This window comes from Pinus tabuliformis, chromosome J (genome assembly GCF_031772625.1).
Source record: "Pinus tabuliformis cultivar Carrire ecotype Pingquan chromosome J, CPIR1, whole genome shotgun sequence".
Taxonomy (NCBI): Eukaryota; Viridiplantae; Streptophyta; class Pinopsida; order Pinales; family Pinaceae; genus Pinus; species Pinus tabuliformis.
The window spans coordinates 195699067-195721975 of record NC_142295.1 but is presented as its reverse complement, the minus strand read 5'-3'; positions in this window follow the sequence as shown (position 1 = coordinate 195721975).

Genomic DNA, 22909 nt, shown 5'->3' with positions numbered 1-22909 from the left:
CATAGAATTTTAATAAGACAAAAAATACGTCAATATTTTTTATTTTGATCCATGTTTACAATTATATTTTTTTTGAAAAATTGTATTTTTTAGAATTAGATTTTCTTTCTAAAATTGTATTTTTTAGAATTAGATTTTCTTTCTAAAATTATAGTTCTCATCAAGTTAATAATTTTATTATATATATTATAGAATTTTGAAAAACAAGAAACTAAATTTTTATTATTAAAAAAAAACTAAAAATAAAAAAAGGTATAATTTAATGCCATTATGTTAACAAGGAAATCCATAAGTACAAATTTGTACCGCATAAATTTTATGTTGTTTTAAATATAACTAAGAAGAAAGGTGGATATTTAAATTAAAGGATTGGAATGACACAACGTTTTTTTAGAAATGTAATCTTTTTTAATGCAATGATATAAATTTTAGGTTTGATTTCTTTTTCGGGATAGATAAGATAAAGTGGAAAAAAATAAAAAAAAATTATAATATTTTTATTTAAATATTTCAAAAGATAGAAAACCTAATATTACACTTTTAACCTTAAATATAGGAACAATTTGTTATTGCAAAAATTATATAAATGAATTCTACTAGTATAATATAAAAAAGCAAAGTTAGTTAAAAAACATTACAGTAACGAAACTTAAACCTAAAATTATATAAATTGAAATAGTTAAATTGATTAACATTTTATTAATTATATAATCTAAATTATTATTACTCTAAAGAAATCAATAACTATTTTTTTTTTGTTAAACTTAATATTAAAAGCTAAATTGAGAATGAATACTTTCCTAACATTTTCTACCTTAATTAATATAACGTAAAATCTTAATTAAATTTTTAATAAATTTATTAAATAAAACTCAAATTAGATAATTAAATTTAAGGCATTTTTTTTGTGAAGAACTCTTTTACTATGACATTGTATCTTTTTTTCCACTTTAGATATTGTTCATTAGTTGATTGGACCATTTTCATTGTTAGATTGTCTTATAGGTGGTGGGTGGAGAATGTTGTACTGGAAGTTGGTTATAGTTATCGGTGTTTCATGTTAAAACAATCAATTTTTCAGGCATCAATCTCAATCAGAGCTGACAATTGAATTGGAAAGGGATTATGTGTGTGTTGCCTTTGATATGTGAGGTATATCTAGGGATTTGAGTTTACATGTCGAATTCACAATTATGTTGGTTTTAATGTCGTAATCGTTCCCATTGTGAAGAACTCCCCTTCACTGCCACTAATCATATCATTTGCGAAGAACTCCCCTCCGATACTAGTCTAAAAACGAGAGTTGCAAAGGAGGTGCACAATAACGCAACAATTATTACATATGAAAATAATCCATGGCATTTGTTTGATCTTTGTTTTGTCGTACTATGTAGAGTTATTGGCCTAGAATTGAGAATACGTTTCTAAAAGAAGCCTTATTTTGTTATATTAACATTGAATTGAATGTGGTATGTTGAGGGTTATTTGAGACTCTAGAAGTTTTATTAAAAAATTTTGGTTCTAAAAACATGGATTTTGTGGGTATTAGTAGCAATATCCATTTGTTGGGATTTCCTTTAAAGTAGATGTGACAAACTCTATTGGGACCCATCAAAGTTTTCTGAAAAGTGTCAGTCTATACCTCTTGAAAATATCTTAAAATAAGGCCATCACATCATCCAGTCTCAGATAAATTGAAGCCAAGCTCTAAGAAGCCAACCTGAGGTGCTAAGAAAGGTTACCTGATTTCTATATTTCATTGTACTTTTATCATCTCACATTTGATGGGAGTTTGTGTGCACTAGAATGATTCTTTTTAGGGAATTCCCAGGGTCACGTTCTCCCTTTTTCTACCATTAATTTTGAATCTATGAATTCATTATATGTCAAAGTATTTTTCAATATACGTTTGAAAAAAACTAGCCAATTATGCTTTAAAACTTGCAACAATTTCATGAGTGGTTGGCAAAAAAAACTCGACCAAATCCTCAAAGTCTCACTTAGTCTACAAACCTTGATGACTTTGCATAATGCCTCAAATCTAACCTTTCTTCTCTTAAGAAAAAGAGGTTTGGTTATGCCCAAATAGTCTCCATCCTAGGTTTTGTTATCCTCTTATTACGAATTTGACAATTTTGAAGCAATATTTTATTTGTTTTGACAACCAACCAATTGTCTTTGTAGTGGGGATTTCATGCATGAGTACTGAATAGGGTATAGATTGTAGTTGTAGCATATTAAGGAAGGTTTCAATGAATTTCATAAATTACATCTTTCTAGCATAAATTAAATACTTTTGTCTTTACTGATAGTGTTAAGTTAAGTGTTTTATAGCAACATGACATAAGTAATACGTAATTGCCTAATCACAACCATTATAGTTTCTTTGGTTTATTTTAAGAACAATTTTCTTGGAATTTAGTTGTGGATAGAGTATCTTGAATAGATACCTATAAAATTTGTAAAACAATCACTTGCAACTTCAAGGAAAGAAACCATAGATTTTAGTAAAATATACATTATTTTTAGCAAATTACTTGCCAACAATCCACTATAAAGTTGCCTATATATGAGATGAAATTTAACTTCATTTCCTTACTATAGTCCTTGATTTTAAGGGTATACTAAACATTTATGCTTTAAAACTTGCAGTAATTTCATGAGTTGGGTTAAAGCCTCAAAGTACAACTTGGTCTGCAAACCCTGAGAACATGGCACAATGCCTTAAAGCCAATGTTTTTGTTGATGAACAAAAGAAGTATTGATATGCCCAAATAGTCTCCACCCTGGGTTTTACTATTATCTTATTTCGAATTTGTGAATTTTAAACCAATATTTTATATGTTCTAACAACCAACTAATTATGATGACCCTTGGTAATTTTGGTTGTGACTTGTAAGTTACTTTAGTTAGATAATTGGCTCAAAAGTTACTAGCTAGTATGACTAAAGACAAGGATAATATTCATAACATATATATTTTGATTTTCTTCATAATATAACATTGTTATCTTTTATTTTTTAGTATGGTTGAGGAGCAGTGTTAGCGTAGGCATACCCCAAGAACTTGGAAAACTATGAATAATTATCTACTCAGATTCCTGCTCGAAAAAAAACCTCCAAAAAAGAATGGGCCAAGAGGGTATGGGGAACCTAAGGCAAGAAGGAGGAGGAGGAAGAATGGAGAGAGAATAAAAAAAACTCAATAGCTCGTTGTCCAGTGAAGTCTATTCTGGGAGGTGTGGCTCAAACTGTGAATCTATTGCTAAGTCTGGTAGTGACTAAATAGCTTAGTAGGAACTATAAAGACTAATTCTAAAATTGTCTGGGGATAGCTGGCTCGAGGGAGAGGTGTAGTGAGACTACTAACCCCGTGGTTGGATGGAGCATTGCTCACTATGGAATTTTATAGTCTCATGAAAGAAAAAATATGTAGTCATGACAATTTGAATGAATCTACATGCATGAATTGAAATAAATTAAAGAGTGGTTATGTTCCTGTTTTATTACAACACTATGTAAAATTCTACTATGGATTATTAAATCACACAAACACACGAACATATAAATAACTTGACTCTGTGTGAATGGCTTAGGAAAGTGTTGTAGCCATTACAACACCACCCAAATTTTTGGGCATATTCAAAATTTTGGGTACCCCACCACTCACCCCGAGCTTATAGGGTTTTTGATAGGACCCCAACCAGTTGCTCTCCGAGCTACCTTTCTTATCCAACCACTATGGTGTGCCCACTCACGTTTCATGCATTGCATTCATGCATCATGTTTTATCTCAGATATAGGCCTCAGAATCGCATTAGGGTTTCAAAGGTCAATGGCTTCTTTGATGCGTTAAGGGTCTCTCGTTAGTTTAAAAATCATCGTCAGATGATACACATCGTAATTAGTGGATGTCCTATATTTGAACAAGCATGTGTTCAAGTTGGCTTCCCATAAGAGTGACAATATTAGGGTTTGGGAGAAACTTTAGATTGTTAGAAGAGTGATCCCATCCTGGTTGTCACCATATTCACATGCCTATAGGGGTGCGCTCCCATCAGCATCACATGACATCATTATGGGATTCATAGCAACACATTTTCCATGGGCCCTTGGCAGATCCTTCACCTCAGCATGTGCGTTAGGGTCTGTGGGAATTATATCTTTCCCTTGCATCCTTATAACTCTGGAATATGTGATTGAAGGTCCAGCCCTGTTCTGAATCAGTCCTCACTCTCAGATATGTATTAACAAGATATTTCTAGGTGTTTATCCTATGAGTTGGAAATTACCTTGGGCCTCATATAATACCATGACCACTTGTAATTAGGAAGCCCATTAAGATGCTTGAAAATTGAACTGATTTCCAAATGAAAGCATAATTCACTCAACCATACAATGTATGACACCTTAATTTGGGATACTTGGGATGCATGTTCCTTTAATGAGTTATTTCCATTCTTTTGATTAAGTTCCATGCTTCCACGTGAAAATATATACATGTGTATGTTGTTTGGGTAAAGTGATTGATTTGTTTCACCTTCTCTGCAAGGATCAAGGGGAGGTGGCTCAGGCACATGTCCAACAAGGCAACCATTTGCCACAAAACTAAGGTCAAATGCAGGATTGAAGGGTTTTGACAATGAGAGAACGTAAGAATGGAAGAATGTTTTGTTAATATATATACATATATATTAGGCATAATAGTGGTTGTTTTATAGATATATGTCGAAACAAATCCACCACCATCATTTCTCTCAACCTAAGCGCTATTACCATGAGTTAGGAAAATGCTCAATATGGGGTAAAGGATACACATCATACTCAAGGGTGGAGAGGAGGTTTATGATGGAATCAATGATGGGTGGCCGAAATGATGGATTTGGAAGTGATCTGAAACAATACCACTAAAATAAAATGTTTCAAGAATTGCATTGAAGGGGTTTTACTTGACCACCATACTCAACTCTCCAAAAGGAATATCAAGCCGCAAAAGGAAGATCAAGAATGGGCACAATGTAATCGAAGTTCAGTAGAGCATGAAAGATCGATGCAACAATTATGGTTGAACTATACCACAACATGGAACACTTTCAGACTTCCAAGACCATGGTTGTCTATATTTCGGTAACCTTATTTTTTGAGTGGGATAGTCGTATTGTTCAGCTAGGGCCGATAACCTCATCTATGCACTAGGGGCCACTCATGTATAAAGAAGTAGGTATCTTCTTTCTTGATCAGTCACTGTCCTTTCGTTGGTAAACCCATTGGGGTGTGAGCCTCTGGAAATGCATAGTGATGAGCAGGACTACCTGGTAGGGCACAATGTCATCAAGTCATAGGCCAGCGTGACACCTACCATTCAAACTTGTCGCCGAGGAGGAGGAAAGTGGGCGTACTTCATTTCTATTTTCGACCAAGAGGAGAGTTTGTAAGCTGGTTGTGTTAGCCCGAAAACGAAACTGGGCCCATTTCATATATTTAATTCTATGAAAAATAACCAAACATTATTACTTGGACGCACGTATAATGAATTCATGCTCCATAGAGACCACAGCTCATTGTCAATGGACCGTCAAGAAAACGAAGTCTTATACAAAGAAAGTGGATCATTGTTATGGTTCAAAGGCTTCCCACACTTGTGAATTATTGAGCTTTCTTGGCAGAAGAATGACACCAGTCCGTTTTGCGATGGACATATGATTACCATAATTAGCTCTGCGACTATGTCACCCTATCAATTTTTCAATGGGGAAAATCTCATGACCGCGCCACAGGAACGCATCTTGGAATGGCACTAGCCTAACTCAGCGATTTTGCGACCTCCAAGAAGTGTCTCTCCCACTCATCATCTCTGATCGCATTTCAAAGCTTCAGGGATGTAGCTATAAGTGTGACTAACTATTATTTGTGACCATGTGACCCCTGGTCACAGAGTTGCACTCCAGCAAGCAGCCAGAAGTGTGGGCTGACCTCCAAAGAAACACAACTATTTTTGTGGAAGAACTCTTGCTAGAACACATCAATGACCTGAGCCGATTTGGAAAGACATGAGTCGGTGAAGAAACAAGCTCTAGTTCAAAAGGACCTGTTACAATGTACAAAGTTGAACCTTTAGTGAAAGACTTTGCAAGCCTCTAGAAAGGAACAATGGAGGTTATGCATAAATATGGAATTACACCTTTCAACAATTTTCTTTGTGGTATGGAGATCCTGAAGGTTTCTCTCGCGCAATTGTTGTTATACTACACAAGGCTTTTTAGAGTGCGAACCTACCAACATTCCAACAAGTTGCATTATTTCGGAAAACCTGTAAGCCACAAAGTCACATCATAAGAGCCTCAGGTGGAAGGGTCACAGACTTCACTGTGATTGAGTGACCTTCAGTAGGTCGCACTTCTAGCTAGGTCACGCGATCACATCCATATTCCTCAGGAGAACATCCAAGTAATGCGACTTTGCAAAAATGCGACCATGCAACCTTCAGTAAGTCGCACTCATGTATAAGTCACGAGATCACATGATTATAACTCAAGAAAGCATCCAAGCAATGTGACTGTGTGAAAATGTGACTATGCGACCTGTCATAAATCATGAACTACTTCACTGGTCGCTACCTTAGTAGAGTGGTCTCTTCAAAAGGTTCTTTTGTTGCATGGTCACACTACATTGCCAGATCGATCAAATTGGTCAGTTGATCGAGCGATTAATATACATTTGAAGATTGGTGATACTCATGACACAAAAGGGGTATGCTGGCCTTCCAATGTTAGAGATGAAACAATTTACCACTGGCCACCCACTTGTGCAGAACACTATGTCGGAGATAGGAGGAAGTTATTGCGTTTTCTGCAAGTGGAGAGTATATCACATTGTTTTTCAACCATGAGATTACCTTTTGAAAAAAGAGGACAACTCCACAAAAGAATTTTGATCATTTGCAGATTTCCCCCAGTTCAAAGTTTCGATTTGGGTGATTATTAGAATATCCTTAATACCATTTATTTTCTCAAATCAAATAACTTCAAAGTGTCATTTGAAATCGACAAGAAGACTTGCTAAAGTGTTTCGTTTGGAATGACAGGAAAGCATGTATATTTGATAGGTGTAGCATTAGAGTTATTACATCGAATTACAATCAATCACTTGGACATGAGGGAAACCCACCAACCGAAATGAAGGAGCCAAAATCTATTCAAAATGTCTTATATTTGTTCCCACAAGAATATTTCTATTCTGGTGATGGTCGGGCATGATAAAACAGAAGTCGGGGTTTCTGTTTCATATCATCAAGGTCATGACGGAAGGTTTTAAAAGAAAGAGTTCTAGCAGAGAAAAGTGGGCTACTCCCCTATGGATCTCCTAAATAAAGCTATATTAGTGCGTTCCCTTGAATTGGAAATGGTTGTTCAAGGTAGAATAATGATATCGCATTCAGTGCTTGTCTCATGGAGGATAGCAACTCATAAATCAGGATACATCCAAGGAAGTCTAAGAGGAGCCTCCAAGGCCACATGCATTGATAATGCTGCATCACAAAAATGAACCACAAAGGGGTCTAGATTAATTATTTATTAATATCATTCTTTTAAAATTAGTTGGTTGTAATTCCATTATCATTCTTGATTTGAAATTATGTCTGATTATTGTTATTTAACTACAAGTAGGAACATAACAAATATTAGTCTATGTAAAAGGATTAAGATTTCTCATGGAGCTTCCACAATTAGGTATTCCTTCAGTAAGCCAGGTGGTCCCTTCCAAGTTCCAATAACCTTTCATAAACAAGAAGGCGTATCACCAGAAGATTGATGAACGCAAGTGAAGCATAGTGGTAAGAAAACAGGCTAGCTTCAAGACCAATCATTCACGTCATTGCAACATATGGGCAACAAGAATTCTAGTGTTTCCAATAACACTTCACATCTTTCTCTCTATCACTTTCGTCATGATTTAAATATCACACACCATTATATTAGCCACTATGTTAGGACTAATCTAGGCATTGTAACAATCATTCTGGCTTGAGAAAGAAGTGGGTAATCTCAAGAGTCATGAGGGTAGTCGAAAGGTCATGAGGGTATCTGAAAGGTCATGAGGGAAGGCCAAAGGTCATGGTAGGTGAACAGTGACCTCACCTTTATAAATGTTCCCTTAGGCCTCGTTCAAGGGGAATTTAGCACTTGATTTGAAGCCAACATAGATAGTTTATTTATGCTTGAGAGTTAGGGCCACTCAGCTCTTACTAGCTAGGAGAGTGGGTTTCCAGTAGGTCTAGGGTTTTGACATCGGGAAATGGTATGAACAACCCATGTTTCATTATTGGGTATTGACCAATTGCATGATATGTATTTGAATTTGTAGCATATTAATAAGATGTTTTCTTTTATCTTTGGTACTAATTCCCATGCTCACTCGTGGTGGTTGTATTAGCTGTTTGGTACCTCGCCATATTTGTGTGTGTGCTTTCATATACGCAAGATGTTATGTTATGATACATAGTCGTTGCATGTATGTTTTGCTTTTGAATCTGTGTTTACCTGTTCCTTGCCATGTTGGTGACCTATTGTGAACTACTTCACAATTGACCTTTGGTATGTTCTTGTTTATTATGTTCGATGGGGTTTTAGCTCACTAATTGCTCTTATTGTTTATCTCTTCTTAGCGTTGTCGTGACTTAGTTAAACCTCTTTCTACAATTTGTCAATCTTGGGCTGATTTTGTTTCGTTGCCCGAGCACTTCTTTCTCACCCCACTCTGGCACCTTCTCATTTGATAACCAAGAGTAGAAAACATTGATGGTGGTAGTCGGGCTAACATACCGGATGGGGCTCCTGTTACACAACATTTTGTCATTGTCCCTGTACTCCCCTTTCCTTGATCTTGGAGGACCTCTACAGTGAACCCTACATGATTTCCCTTTATGAAGAAACTCCCATTGTGTCCCTCTTCATGAGTAGAACAATTCCCTTTTGCACCATTTCCCCAAAATATTTTGTTCTTCCTAGTTTACAAGACCAGCACTAGTGACCCTTGTCCTCATTGCGCCGATATGCAGGGATTAACATTATCCCTAGCACCGACCGGAGTGACTGAGCTTTGTTTTAGTTATGATGATCCTCTTTTGGAAATTTTTTAAATAAGGAGTTGAAGCTTCCAGCTCTAGAATCTTCATAATGGAAGTTGGGTAAATGGTTGAGCCGGATGGATTCGAGGATACTAGTTTGGGATCCTTTCCCCTATAAGGATAGAACTACTTCAAGAGATAAGATCTTCTCCCATGAGAAGAGGAACCATATTCCATCCATTCATGCTATATAAACCTTCATTTTTCCCAAGCACAAGCTAGTGTTAATATTGGTGTGTTAGTGTTAATTAGGTTTGGAGTAAACAACAAGCTATTCATAGTTGTAGATCTCTAGTTGTGTGTCAAGGACAAGTGTGAATTTGGTTTAGTGTGAAACCTAAAGGGAAAAGTCTTAAAAATATCATTGTTGAGGCCATCATGGAATGCTAACGGAAAGGTGTGGGAACCTGGTTTTGTCGGAGGAGAACAACAACGTCAAGAGAATGGTTGTAATCTCTTCTTGATTCAATATATATGCAACTATCGATTGATTTCCTACATAATGTGTCATCTCACATGTTTATGTCTTAATGTTTGTTGACTTTTTAAGTAGGTTGAATTATAATTTGGCTATTATCACGGTTGTTGATTGTTGTTTACTTGTTTTAGGTGTTCGAAGAAGGAAACAAGAAATAGTTGGAGCGAGCAAGAAAGTTCATCACCAAACGGGATAAGCATACTAAGAGGTAGGCCCTCTTAGTTGGTTCTAACCTAAGGAAATATTCCATAGAATGTATCGGTTGTGGCTAGACCCGCTATCAAGCTAGAGGAATTGTTTGTGTCCGCACTTAGAATTTTACTTCACCAGAAATTGGCGACCATATTGGGGAGCCAATCCTTCTCTTTGTTTTCTTGGAATTTCATGGTTTTGTGTGAACTTTTCTAGTTTCACTATTTCCCTTTAGTTCTATTTGTTTTCCTTTTCTTACTAGTCTAGGTTTGAAATTCGTAATAGCAAGACTATTCTCAACTTTTGGAAATTTTTATTATTTTCTTAGCATCCTCACTCAATGCACTTAATTCACTGACAGTCATGCCGATCAGCATGATATGCTGAGAAACATTCACGCTGACCCCTTTCTGGCACTTGTTTTCAGTTAGGCAATCATGTCAATTCCTGTAAGTGAATATTAGGGTTTTCCCAAATCTTATCTAGTGTGTTTTGCTCTCATGATTTCGACCCTGTAAGCTTTTTAAACTGTCTTCTCCCTCACTAAAAAGTTGCTTTTCATTTGGTTTGTTTGCTTGTTGGTTTGTCATATTTTTGCTTGATTTCTTGGGTCATTGGATCGTTAGTGGCACTAGGGAATCTTGGTTGTCATCCATTAAGCTGATTGTGCACTTAGTAAGTCAAGATGTTGGTGGTTTTACTCCTTGCATTTCGTTTATGGTCCTTCTACGACTTTGACCTCCATTACACAAGTTTGAAAAGTTTATGTTTACATCTCTAAATGTTTCTTTTTCGGCATAGATCACAGTGATTGTCTTGTTTTTTGTTAAAGCCATTATTTCATTAGTCTGAAAGAGATTCTATTTTCATGTTTTTCATTTACTTGAGAGCTAATTGTCTCGAGAACTTTTTCATTGAAGTGTTTTATGAGAAAATTCATTTTTTCATTTCATGAAAAGTATAACATTCTAGTTTTTTGAATCAATATGTTACGGTAGTTAGCATCATTGAAGATTAGGATTTCATTGGCATTTGAAAAGAAAAAGAATTCTCCTTGCTTTTGAAAGGACTATTAGAGTGTACTTGTCAGGAAATTAGGAATTGGAATGTATTTTTCATTGGTTCATTTTTTCAAAAAGTGAAGTAGTTAAAAATCATTTTGCTTTTGGTTTCTTGGTTGTTTGCATTTGATTGTTGTTTTCTCCTCTCTCTAATGTAGACAATTCATCGAATTGAAAGGGTCTTGTCTCATTTAGTTGCATTTAGGGTTTTTCGAGTCACATCACTAAGGCTTGAAAACTGAGACATAACTCAAGATAAACTTTAAAATGAACTCAATTAACCGAAGGCACATTTGAAGCCTAACGATCATATTAAGAAGGTCTAAGATAGAGACGTGTTCTAGCATCTTTAAACCTAGCAGTTGTCATTAGCTTCGGCAGTAGACAGCTCTAGTACGGATTTGTGCTCCCCGTATTGTCGGGTATATAACAGGAGACCCCTCTAGACTGCAATCCTTTATCCATAGGAAGATGATTCGATCGCCTTGCAAATGTGATACATCGAACACAACATTCGAGGAGATTTCCTGCCTGCACTTCTCGGTTCGCTTGGAGGTATTCTGCAGTTCACGGTTTCCTATTAATCCTTTTTACCCAGACCATCCAGAGCAATCATTTGATCTTTTTTACTCAATAAGATTAAAATATCATTAGAGCGCTTGTCCTTTCGAGCTCATGTCAAATCGAAAGTGATAGAGTCATCATTTTTTCTTTCTCAACTATTAAAACATGAAAGAGCACGTTCTATTTATGCATCTTAAAAAATTGATTGCCCATGATCTTATAACACCCTGTTAGTCTTTTCTAGACCAAATCGTGAGTTTTCCCTAAAGAAAATTTTAAAGCCTTGAAGTTTATCTCTCCCTTTTCCTGTGAAATAATGCAAGGTCATTATGGCTGAACCATCTCATTCACCTAGTTCCTCTTACTCTTCTTCATCTGAAAGATTGTCTGAGGAGCCTTTTCCTGAATTACCAGAGTCACTCCAGGACCAAGGTGTTGAACTCGGAATTGTTTTGAGCATTCAACCTTTGTCATCTCGTCCTCCACCTACTTCAGATATTGGGTCACCTGCTGATATTGGCCTAGAATCTCTGAACAATCCCATCCAAACTCCTGAGAGTTTGCCGACTACTAATAGTTAGCTTGGATTGGTTATATATCCTCTGAATCCTTTGTTTGAACCTGTTGTGATATCACCACACCGTCCGTACTGTTTGTACGCTCAGCGGGTGTTCCTTTGGAATTACCCCCTCGTACCTCTTCAGTCATTCGCCATCGTTTGTTCCCATCTATGGAACCTGAAGGTGATGCTCCAGTCACCTCTCCAGATGAGTCAGAAGTTTCTACTCCACACATTGTCAAGGAGGAAGAACATCCATTTCCTCCTGAAGGTTTCCCCTATACAGGGAGAATTCCCATCAGTGTGTATCAGGAATTGCCACCTAATTATGTGTCTTTGGCACAATCAGTTTCAGGTACACCTAGTGCCTCATCACTTTACCATAACCCTGTTTGGGCATCTAGCGCCATGCCTACTACAAGTCCATTCATTGCGAACTCGACCTCCCAACAGGCTATTACCTCAGTCCTGGTGCAACCCACCATTCTGAACCCTCTTGTATCATCCGTGTCAGGCACCACCAATGTGAGTAGCTCATAGGCTCACATGGTTGGCATGAACCATCCTTCTTCTGGCGTTATCCAAAACCCTGGTGGTCCTACTGGATCAAGCAATGTCCAGTACCAACAGGTTCAAAATCTTGTTGGTCCGTCTAGGTTAAGCAATTTCCAATATCAGTAGCCTTATGAGGCTCAGGTTCAGTACCAAACTCCTTACGTTCTATATGGTTCTCAAGGAATGGTCAATCCGCCTTACGGCCTTCAGTTTGGGTAGTACGTTCAACTGGGCTCATCCACTTTTCACGGTGGCTATGGCCAGATTCAGTTCAAAAATTTTTTAGTCACTATTCAAGTACCCTTGCAAGTGCAAGGACGGCCTCTGTAGTAGCAAGGGTAACCTTTGTTGCATCAAGGGCCGTCCACGCAACAGCAAGGGCAAATGATACTGCAGCAAGGTCAACTGCAACAACCGCAGGGGCAACCCTTGCAACCATTACAGTAAACCATGTAGCAATAGATGTAGTATGCTTCGCAAATCTCCCAGCCTATGTCTTCACAAGGCCAATCTCTGCAGCCCTAGGGACACCTTTTGCAGTAGCGAGGTCAACCCTTGCAGCAGTAGTGCCAACCCGGGTAGCAACAAACCTTATATACATATCAACAGGGTCAAACCTTGCAAGGAGATAGCCCAGGTCAAGTCCTGCAGTAGTAGACCCAAAATCCTAATTTCCTAGGTCAACAGGTACAAAATCCTTTTTCCCAAGGGCAGCAAGTATGTAATCCCTATGTCTAAGGGCAAAAAGTGTATAATCCTTATGTCCAAGGATAGCAGGTCCAAAATCCTCTTGTTCAGGGGCAACAGGTTCAAAACCTATATGTTCAGGGACAATAGGTACAATATCCATATGTCCAAGGTCAACAGGCTCAACAGCCTCTTAACCCATATGTTTCTTATTTGCAACCTATGACCAAACAGTTTCAAGGTGTTCAAGGTCAAAATCCCCCCTATGGCCAAGGTAACCCACAATGGGGGTAGAATCAAATGCCATATGGCCAAAATCCCCCACTATGGGGCAAAAATCCTTACCAGCAAGGATGGGCTCCTCCGATTGGACCTACTTATTGACCTCCAATGCCTTTTAATACTCAATTTCCATTCTTGGCGACACTAGAGTTGCCAGATGTGTCTCGCCTTATGAATGATCCAATTCTTCATTCATCATACTGACCTCCGGTTCCTTCCAATATCCCAAGTGATTTTCCCAAGTTCGATGGGAAAAAAAAGGAAGATCCTCAAGCCCATGTGATGACATATCACCTCTGGTGCTCTACAAATTCTTACATTGACATTTCTATTCATCTCTGTCTTTTACAATGAACCCTCACAGGTGTTGTAGCCAAGTGGTACATCGAGCTTCCTTGAAGTACTTACCATGAATTCAACTCTTTAGCCATGGCTTTCCTCATGCATTTGCAGTTGTCGGTTCACTATGAAACTGGCACCTATTTCCTCACATCGCTTAAGCAATATACTGCGACACACATCTCCGATCACATCCATGAATGGGGATGTAGACATCACCTAATCAAATTCATGATTGCTGATGAGTTGCTCACCGAATGGTTTACTAAGTCATTCGTAGCTCTAATTGCTCGCGATATAGATATGGGTGGATGCATTACTAAAGAACAATCAATTGCCTGTGTTGAGTACTTAGATATTTTTTATTCTTAGTCTCACACTTTGTATGATTTATTACGTGATGCTCCGCAGCCATCATCCAATCCCACAACATCAAAGTCGAAGGCTACACCTCCTGTTGATGGAGTAATTGGTTTAGTGTCCCAGACCCTTGCTAAATCTTATTCCAAACGAAAGTCAGTCTCAAACACTACTTCCAATAGTTCCTCCCAGAATCCACCTGGCCCTGGTAAAACCTTAGAGATCCACGCTATATAGTCTACCACAACAGACAAATCATCAAAAGGTAAGAAGAAATACAAAGGCAAGGGTAAATCCGATGCCCCAAAACAGGGTCCTCCTAAGTCATCTGCTGGTGATTCTTCAAAACGGAAGCCTAAGTATACGTGCCTCATCTGCGAGGAGGATCACTATAGCTAGGATTGTCCCTGACGATCTAAAGTTAGTTGTTTTCTCAAAGGGACCCTAGTTGTCCTGAAAGAGCCGTTTCCATCTCAACAGACTCAAATGGTAGACCAACCTAAATCATGTGCTTCCTCGGTATCTCAAGTTTTCATGATGAGTATGCCTATTAATGTGGCTACAAGATCAAAAGATCACCAAACTTGTGCTCCGACAGCTGGGAAAGAGAAAGAAGCCACCCCTTCTTCTTCTTCCCTGAGTTTTGGCCCTCTTCATATCAAGCGCCCTAACCCTGATTCTGCTATTCGGCCACCCTCTCGAGGTGTGCTAAGGAAATCCTTGTACAATCCCAACACTCGAGTCGCTCAGCATTATAATATTGTTGAGGATTTAGCTCAGGAGCTGTCAACTCTCGAGGTGCTCCAAAGTTGTCCGTCTCAGCGGAAATTTTTGTTGTTAGCTATTGGGGGTATTGATCCTATCAATTCCAATTTGATATGTTTTGACCTAGAGAATCATGTTCCACGCCTGCCTCATCATATTGCCTTTCTCATTCAGATAAATGAGAAAACCATTCACAGGATTGTCATCGATGAAGGTGCTTCTACCTGCATCATGTCAATTTCCTGCTCGACGGCCATTGGTTGCCCTACTTTGAACCAATCCCCAAACACTTTGGAAGCTTTCGACGGGTGTGATTCACGACCCTTCGGTGTCTTACCTAACCTTGCCATTATTTTGGAGGGAAATACTGTACAAGTTGAGGTAGAGATTGTTGACGCTAATATCAATTATAATTTTCTACTCAGATGGATCTGGACCCATGCCATGCATGCTGTAGCCTCCTCCCTATACCAGGTGATTCAATTTCCCCATCAAGGGAAGATCATCACTGTCGACCAATTTTCCTTCTTTGCCTCTTCCTCCTCAAATGGAAATGTTCTGTATGTCAAACACACTAGTGCTCCTTATGAGAGTGTGGGGGCAGGTCTTTTTAAAGATTCCGCCTTCATGGGAATTTTTCCACTCCCACCTCTTCATGTTGCCTCTATTAAAACATGATCTCAGTCAAATTTGATCCTTGGGTCATACCTTCAACATAGCTTGTTGATACCTGGGGCGAGGTTATGCCACCTAGTCCTGCCCAAATCAATTACGTGGAGATTATTTCGGCCTCAAGTTCCATATTCTCTAATTCTCCTATTTCGAGGACTTCTCTCAACATGTATTCTCAATCCCCTTGGCTTGGTGCTTTAGAATCTCCTAATCCCTTAGCGGAGAATTTTCTTGCTGACGAAAGTATCATGGAAGTAATGTCTCTCACGGAACCACCTTGGCATGATACTCATCATCGTTCCTCATTTCTGCCTAGTGCGACGGTCATGTCTATATGTCTTAAGAGGTTCTCTTCTCTATTGCCTATTGACATGTCAGTTTCACCTGCCATTGCCAAGATCTTTCAATTGAGGGCACCTTTATCCCTTCATGGATTCAGGATTTTTCTCATTCCTTGAGTTTTTACCGATTGCCCATTATTTCAATGGGGTTACCATCTGACTCGTAACCCTCCCTCGCCTAGGGGGCATGGGGGCAATGCCTTATATGAGCTCTACTCTATTATTTGGATGAGTTGATGCTTACTTGTCAGGTTAATGGTAAAACTCCGATGTTCATCTGTGTTGATTGATTCCCCAAGTCCAAGCATGGACTCTCTCAAAAGGTACTATGCTTAGGTCATCTTGCATGGTTACTCATTTACATTAGTGCATCATTCATTTTTGTGCATTGTGGTTTGGTGTGTTAGTTTTCAAACAGCTTGCCTATTTACTATGTTTTTCCTTGCTTTGCAGATGTCTGTGACCCCTCACATTGGTTTCACTGATGGTGCTTGTCGTAGTACCCAAAATCTATCCTCCATGGCATGGGCTATTTATGACCCTCATGGTGAGTTGATTGATCTTCAAGGTATTTGTTTAGGTCACAAAACTAATAACATTGTTGAATACAGTGTAGTCATCAAACTGTTGTCAGAAGCCATTGCTCTTGACATTCAAGAGTTGGTTGTCAACCTGGATTCACAACTTGTTGTCCTTCAACTCAATGAGCAATATTCTGTCAGAAACCCTTGGATATTGAGAATGTATCTCCGTATTCGTCTACTGGAAAGGCATTTTGATTACATTACATATCATCATATTCCTAGACACATGAATACATTAATAGATGCATTAGCTAATTATTTGTTGGATAGACATTTACAGAACATGTGAAAAGACAAAACAAATAATTTGTACCATAGTAAGAAAGAAAATACAACATATATACATACATACATATATATATATATATATATATATATATATATATATATATATATATATATATGGTGATAATGTTTGATACATCAAAACCCCAAAAAGTAATATTTGTGTTCAAATAACATCAATGGCTTGCCAGCATCATATATCCGTGGCACACAGGCCTCAAAAATGTAAAATGTTGGACCTAGGAAGTAATCAGGATGGTGATCATGGTAGCATGAAATGACTCTTGCAACACGAGTAAAAAATTGATGGATTCGATCTAATACTCCCATCGTGTGTCTCTAGTACTGGTGAGGAATGTCTCCCACCCAAGCATACTCCGAGATACCACGAGCCAACCCCTCAAGGTTCCTTGCGATCTCCTCCTCATTGTCACTCCCCTCCTATTAAGGAACGACATCAAACTGGCAGGCGACGCGCATGGCTATAAGGGACATCCTGGCAGGATGCTCTGGTCCAACATCCGCATTGACAAAACGAAATGTTATAAACACATATATATCAAAAACAATTAAAAAATCACAAAATTAAAAATTGATTTTTTACCTTACGTTGCTAAAGTGTTAAATTGATACATCTTGCTGTTATGAGTTGCCCATGATGAAATCTCAGATGATACTTGTATTGATTGGGGTTACATAATTGTTATTTAGATCAGATTTATGGATGATTGTGGATGACTTTTTGATGATGTATACAGTACATATATAAGGACAAGGAGAGGTACAAAGCTTGAGTACACAACTTCATTATTTGATGATAAGCCACTCACTTCTTTTATGCCAGTGTCATCATGCCTTCAAAAATGCATATGGTGTAATTATGATTCAGGATTCCTATAGTTCTCACATCGTTGAGGATTGTTGCTGTTGACGGTATCGAGAAAGTTGGAAAAATGACCATGCGGTCATGATTTGGTAGATACATAATTGATGGACACACATTATGTTGGATACATGGATGATTACTTAAGTTCCATATTGATAAATATTGTTGGCTAGCCAAGAGAATGGTGTTATTGCAGGTTACATGAAGACATAGCTATTTGAAGACATGGCTTACTTAATCACATAATGATGATGAGTTCTTACCTTATGATGATAGGTTGATACTCACATATGTTGATTATCATGGTTGATTCTTATGAAATGTGGGATGTTGCCTAGTGATGATACATGGTTGATATATTGAAGGTTCTTGTGAAAAGATCATGCAATTCTTGATAATGATGTTCTGATCATAGATGATGTCTATGGTGTTTTCACATACATATGATATGATGTGAATGATTTTGTGCTACCTCTTGGAGATATGACATATGATTAGTTGATTCATGGAAGGTTATGATAAGGCTCTTTGTACTAAGGAAACGAAGCAAGTTGATCTTGATGAGATCAAGAGGATGAGTTGATATCTATATGCAGACATACCTTGTCACAGGCTAATGATATTTGCAATCTGATATCTTGGGAACTAATGATGGACATATACAGGTTGCTAGTCTGGATGTTGTTGACAGATGCTTATAGAGCAGATCACACATGGTCTATGATAGTTGTTGATGACTATCATGGTCTTGTTTAGATATTTGGTCGCTGTTATAAATGTCATGTATATCATTCAATGTAAAAGTCATATAAAGACCCATGATGTAATAATTTGTCTCTGTCTGTCGTAATCTTTTGATGAGTCCCTAATGTAATTTGAAACCCCACTATGCATGGGAAGGATGATGTAATAATTGATATATTTTAGTCATGTATATACCCACTTGGTTGGTAGGATGAGTTAAATTCGGTATATCCCCACTTGATTACGAGATTGATATATGTATGAGTCATTGGTGATAGGAATGTCAAAGTCACTTAGTTGAGTTATAGATTCATGTTATTCTTTTGGAAAATATGTGCAGACTCTGCATGTGCTCAGGGGGACCATGGATGATGTAGTGCATCTTAGCATGTACAAAGGGGGAGTTTAATCAGAAAATTCAGCATGTGCTTAGGGGGAGCATGATCTGTGTTTATATTCATCTGTTTCGATATGAAATTCTTCTTTTTGGTCAGCCCTTTGCCCTTGATATCAAAGGGGGAGAATATCTTGTTCCGCCCTTTGCCCTTGATGTCAAAGGGGGAGAGTATTTTGGTGTTGCTTGTTATCTCTAATAGTTTCTACAACTTACGGTAATCAATAGCAACATGGTTGCCATCAAGTCCAAAGGGGGAGATCGTTGGCATTATGATGCATGTGTTGTACTTGATGGCAACCCACTTGTGGCAGAATAACTCACTTGTATATGGTAACTAGATGAATCTACAAAAGAGATATCACATGTGACAGAATGCATGATAGTTGTGACAAAATGCAGGGCAGTTCAAAGGAATCAGTTCAGAAGTAATGTACAATGGCAACTCTCTTAGATGATAGTTCACAGTGTAGCAGGTTAACAACAAAGAATTACAGATCAGACTACAAAGAATGAAGAAAGAGAGGTATACACAGGTTCACCTTGAACAAGCTATGTATACACGCAGGTTCACTGACCACAAGTAGCGTATACATACACACGTACTTTCACAGAAGGAAAAGCGTGTATATCTTGGAAAACTAAGTTTTTGGTCCAAGGTATTTGGTCCATGGTATTTTGATCCATGGTATTGGTCCAAGGTATCTGGTCCGAGGTATTCACCGCAGGTATTGGGTCCAAGGTATTGGTCCTAAGTGGTTTTGGTCCATGGTATTTAGAAAGGCCTAAAACTATAAAAGGAGGAGAAGATCATTAGGCTAGGTGTGCAAGTATTGAATATCTCATGAAGTGTGAGATCCAGTACACAGGTTATCGGCTTATGGTGTTTTGTTTGATCTAAACCAAGGATGAAACTTAGCAGTTGATGGAGGATAAGATCTAATGATGGATTGAGATATTAAGGCTTGAAGTGAATTATCTTTATGTGGTTTGATCATGTATAGTCTAGATCTGAAGACTGACGCATGTGTTTTTCTGTAAATATTATGATCTGGGTATGACTGAAGTCTAGAATGGTTGCAAAATTATGAATTAATATTTACGGAAATATATGTTGGTTGGCTTTGATAAAAGCATGTATGCATGCTAGTTCAACACATCTAAGTAGCGTATACATTATGTAATATGATATTTGAAGTCACAGGTGGACCTGACCGTTGTTGCAGAATTCTGGGTTCTGCTCTGTGTTCTGGTGGCTGCAGTTTGATGACAGTATACTGAATGTTCAGATTGATCGATTGTGATTTTCTTCAATGACGATGGGCTTTTAGTGATTCAGTTATGGGTGATTCAGAGATTTATGATTGAGTTTCAATGATTGGTTAATGCAGATGTATTGGATGGTTGCAGTGCAGTGGTGATTGATTTTCGAGCTTTAATGTTGATAATGGGTGCAGTATGAAAATTAGATGAAATGAGGCCTTCATGTGTATTGTTGTGTACCAGGAGCATCCAGTTTGAAAATTTATGAAACATGGTCCGTGGAGGAAGAGAGAAGGTTGTAGCCTTCTCTAGGTCGATGCCTACATACTAGTAAACATATCGGCTAGTACAAAAGATAGGGGGCTGTAGCTTCCTTCCAGTAGAAGCTGGAAAACGAGAGAAGGTAGTAACCTTCTGTAGGTAGAAGCCTTCGTACTGGTATGAGTCTGCACCAGTACAATGTTGTAAACAGATTTTCTTATTATTAAAGAGACAAAGACAATAACAGCAGGTTGTTTTCACCCACATTGGGTTTCCACCTTAAATCTTGGTGTTCATGTGTGTTGCTTATGTGTGATGGTTCATTCTGTTATTAATTGCGCATGGTTATTTTTTAATGTTTAATAAAGTACTAATGCTTAGATTAAATATCAACATATGATGAATTAACTAAATCATTAGTTTGCTGGATATACGCTTGTTTCCTTAAACACAGTTGCATGTACACGCGGGTTACCTTCATTGAAGTAGCGTATATAAATTTGAGTATGAAAAGAAAAAGATTATTCACTTGACTAATACTGATTCACCCCCCCCCCGTCTACGTATTATTTCCAACATATCAAAATTTGTTAAGGTCATGCACCAAAATACCACAAAGGGTATATGGGACAATATCATCTAAATCTATGAAGGTGAAACTAGCGTAAAGAAAGTCAAACTGCAAACATTTAGAATTCAATATGAGACTCTCAAAATGCTTAATGATGAAAGAATTGCAGGTTTTTTCCTTCGGGTAGATGAGATTGTTAAGTAAATGACAAATCTTGGTGATGAAATAAAAGATTAGATGCTTATTGAGAAAATTATAAGATCTCTAACGCGAAAATTCAATTCAAAAATCTCTTCCATTGAAGCAATGGAGGATTTGAAGAACCTTACTATTGAACGGCTCCATGGGATCTTAACATCTTATGAAATGAGAAAATCGGGTCCATTAGATATCAGAGAAGCAACATTCAACATTATTTATAAAGGAAATGAAAAGAAGGAGCTTAATGAAATAGGTTATATATCAGATGAATAAAAAGTGAATTCTGTAAAGAAACTCCAAGTATGAACTAAAAAGTTTAAAGGTATGCTTCCTTTTAAAAGTTTTTCTTTTGGATGAGTAGATCACTACACGACTAAATGCCTTTATAAAGAAAATCTTTAGAAAGGAAAGAATTCTTCAAAAGGGATGTTGGAAATAATACTGAGAGGGGGGGTGAAGCAGTGTTAGAAAATCAATAACTTTTTCATTTCCATAATTATATTTATATAAGCTACTTCAGAGAAGGGAACTCGTGTGTGCACACAACTGTTCTTAAGGTAACTAGCGTATATCCAATGAACTTATGATTCAGTTAGTTCATCATATGTTGATCTTTAATTAGTTCATTAGTACATTATTAAACAATAAACAATAATTATGTGCAGTAATAACAGAATAGACCATCACACATAAGAAACACACATGAACACCAAGATTTAAGGTGGAAACCCAATGTGGGTAAAAACCACCTGTTGCTATCGTCTCCGTCTTCTTTTAATAACAAGAAAATTTCTTTACAATCTTGTACTGGTGTAAACTCATACCAATATGCAATCTTCTACCTGCAGAAGGTTACAACCTTCTCTCGTTCTCCAGCTTCTACTAAAAGGGAGCTACAATACCCTAGCTCTTGTACTAGCTGATATGGTTACTAGTGTGTAGGCACCGACCTACATAAGGCTATGACCTTCTTTCTTCCTCTAGGGACCATGTTTCATAAATTTTTAGACTGGATGCTCTTGGTACACAAAAATACACATGAAGGCCTCGTTTCATCCAATTTTCATACTGGACCCATCAACAACATTGAAGCTTAGAATCAATCACCATTGCAATACAACCATAAAATATATATACATCAACCAATCACTAAAACTCAATCATCACTCTCTGAATCAACCAAACTCAATCAATCAATGACAACCCCTGAACCTCTGATGCAACTGAATCAACCATTCATTCATACTTAATCAACTTCAAGTAATCAAATAGAACAGATAGATCACTGTAACCAGTACAAAGATCTGAACCCATAACACTGCATCATCATTGAGAACCAGTTGTAACCTCAAAAACCATGCATCAGAGTGTATACGCTACTTGGAATAGCCAAACCAACATGTATACATAACTTCACCAAAGCAAACCAGCGTATAGATTTGTAAATACTTACTTATAACTTTGGTACACTTCCTGACTCTAAACATACCCATATCATCACATATAAAGGATAAAGCATGTATTAGCAATCAGATCTAGCCCATCCATTATCAGATCACATAATGATAATTCATCATGATCCTAATCCATCATTAGATCTCATCCATCATCATTGAAGCAAATCACAATCAATCATTCAGAACATTCAGAATACTATCACTAGAATGCAGTCACCAGAACATAAAGCATAACCCAGAATTCTGCATCAGTAACTAGAACCAACTCCAACTTCAAACATC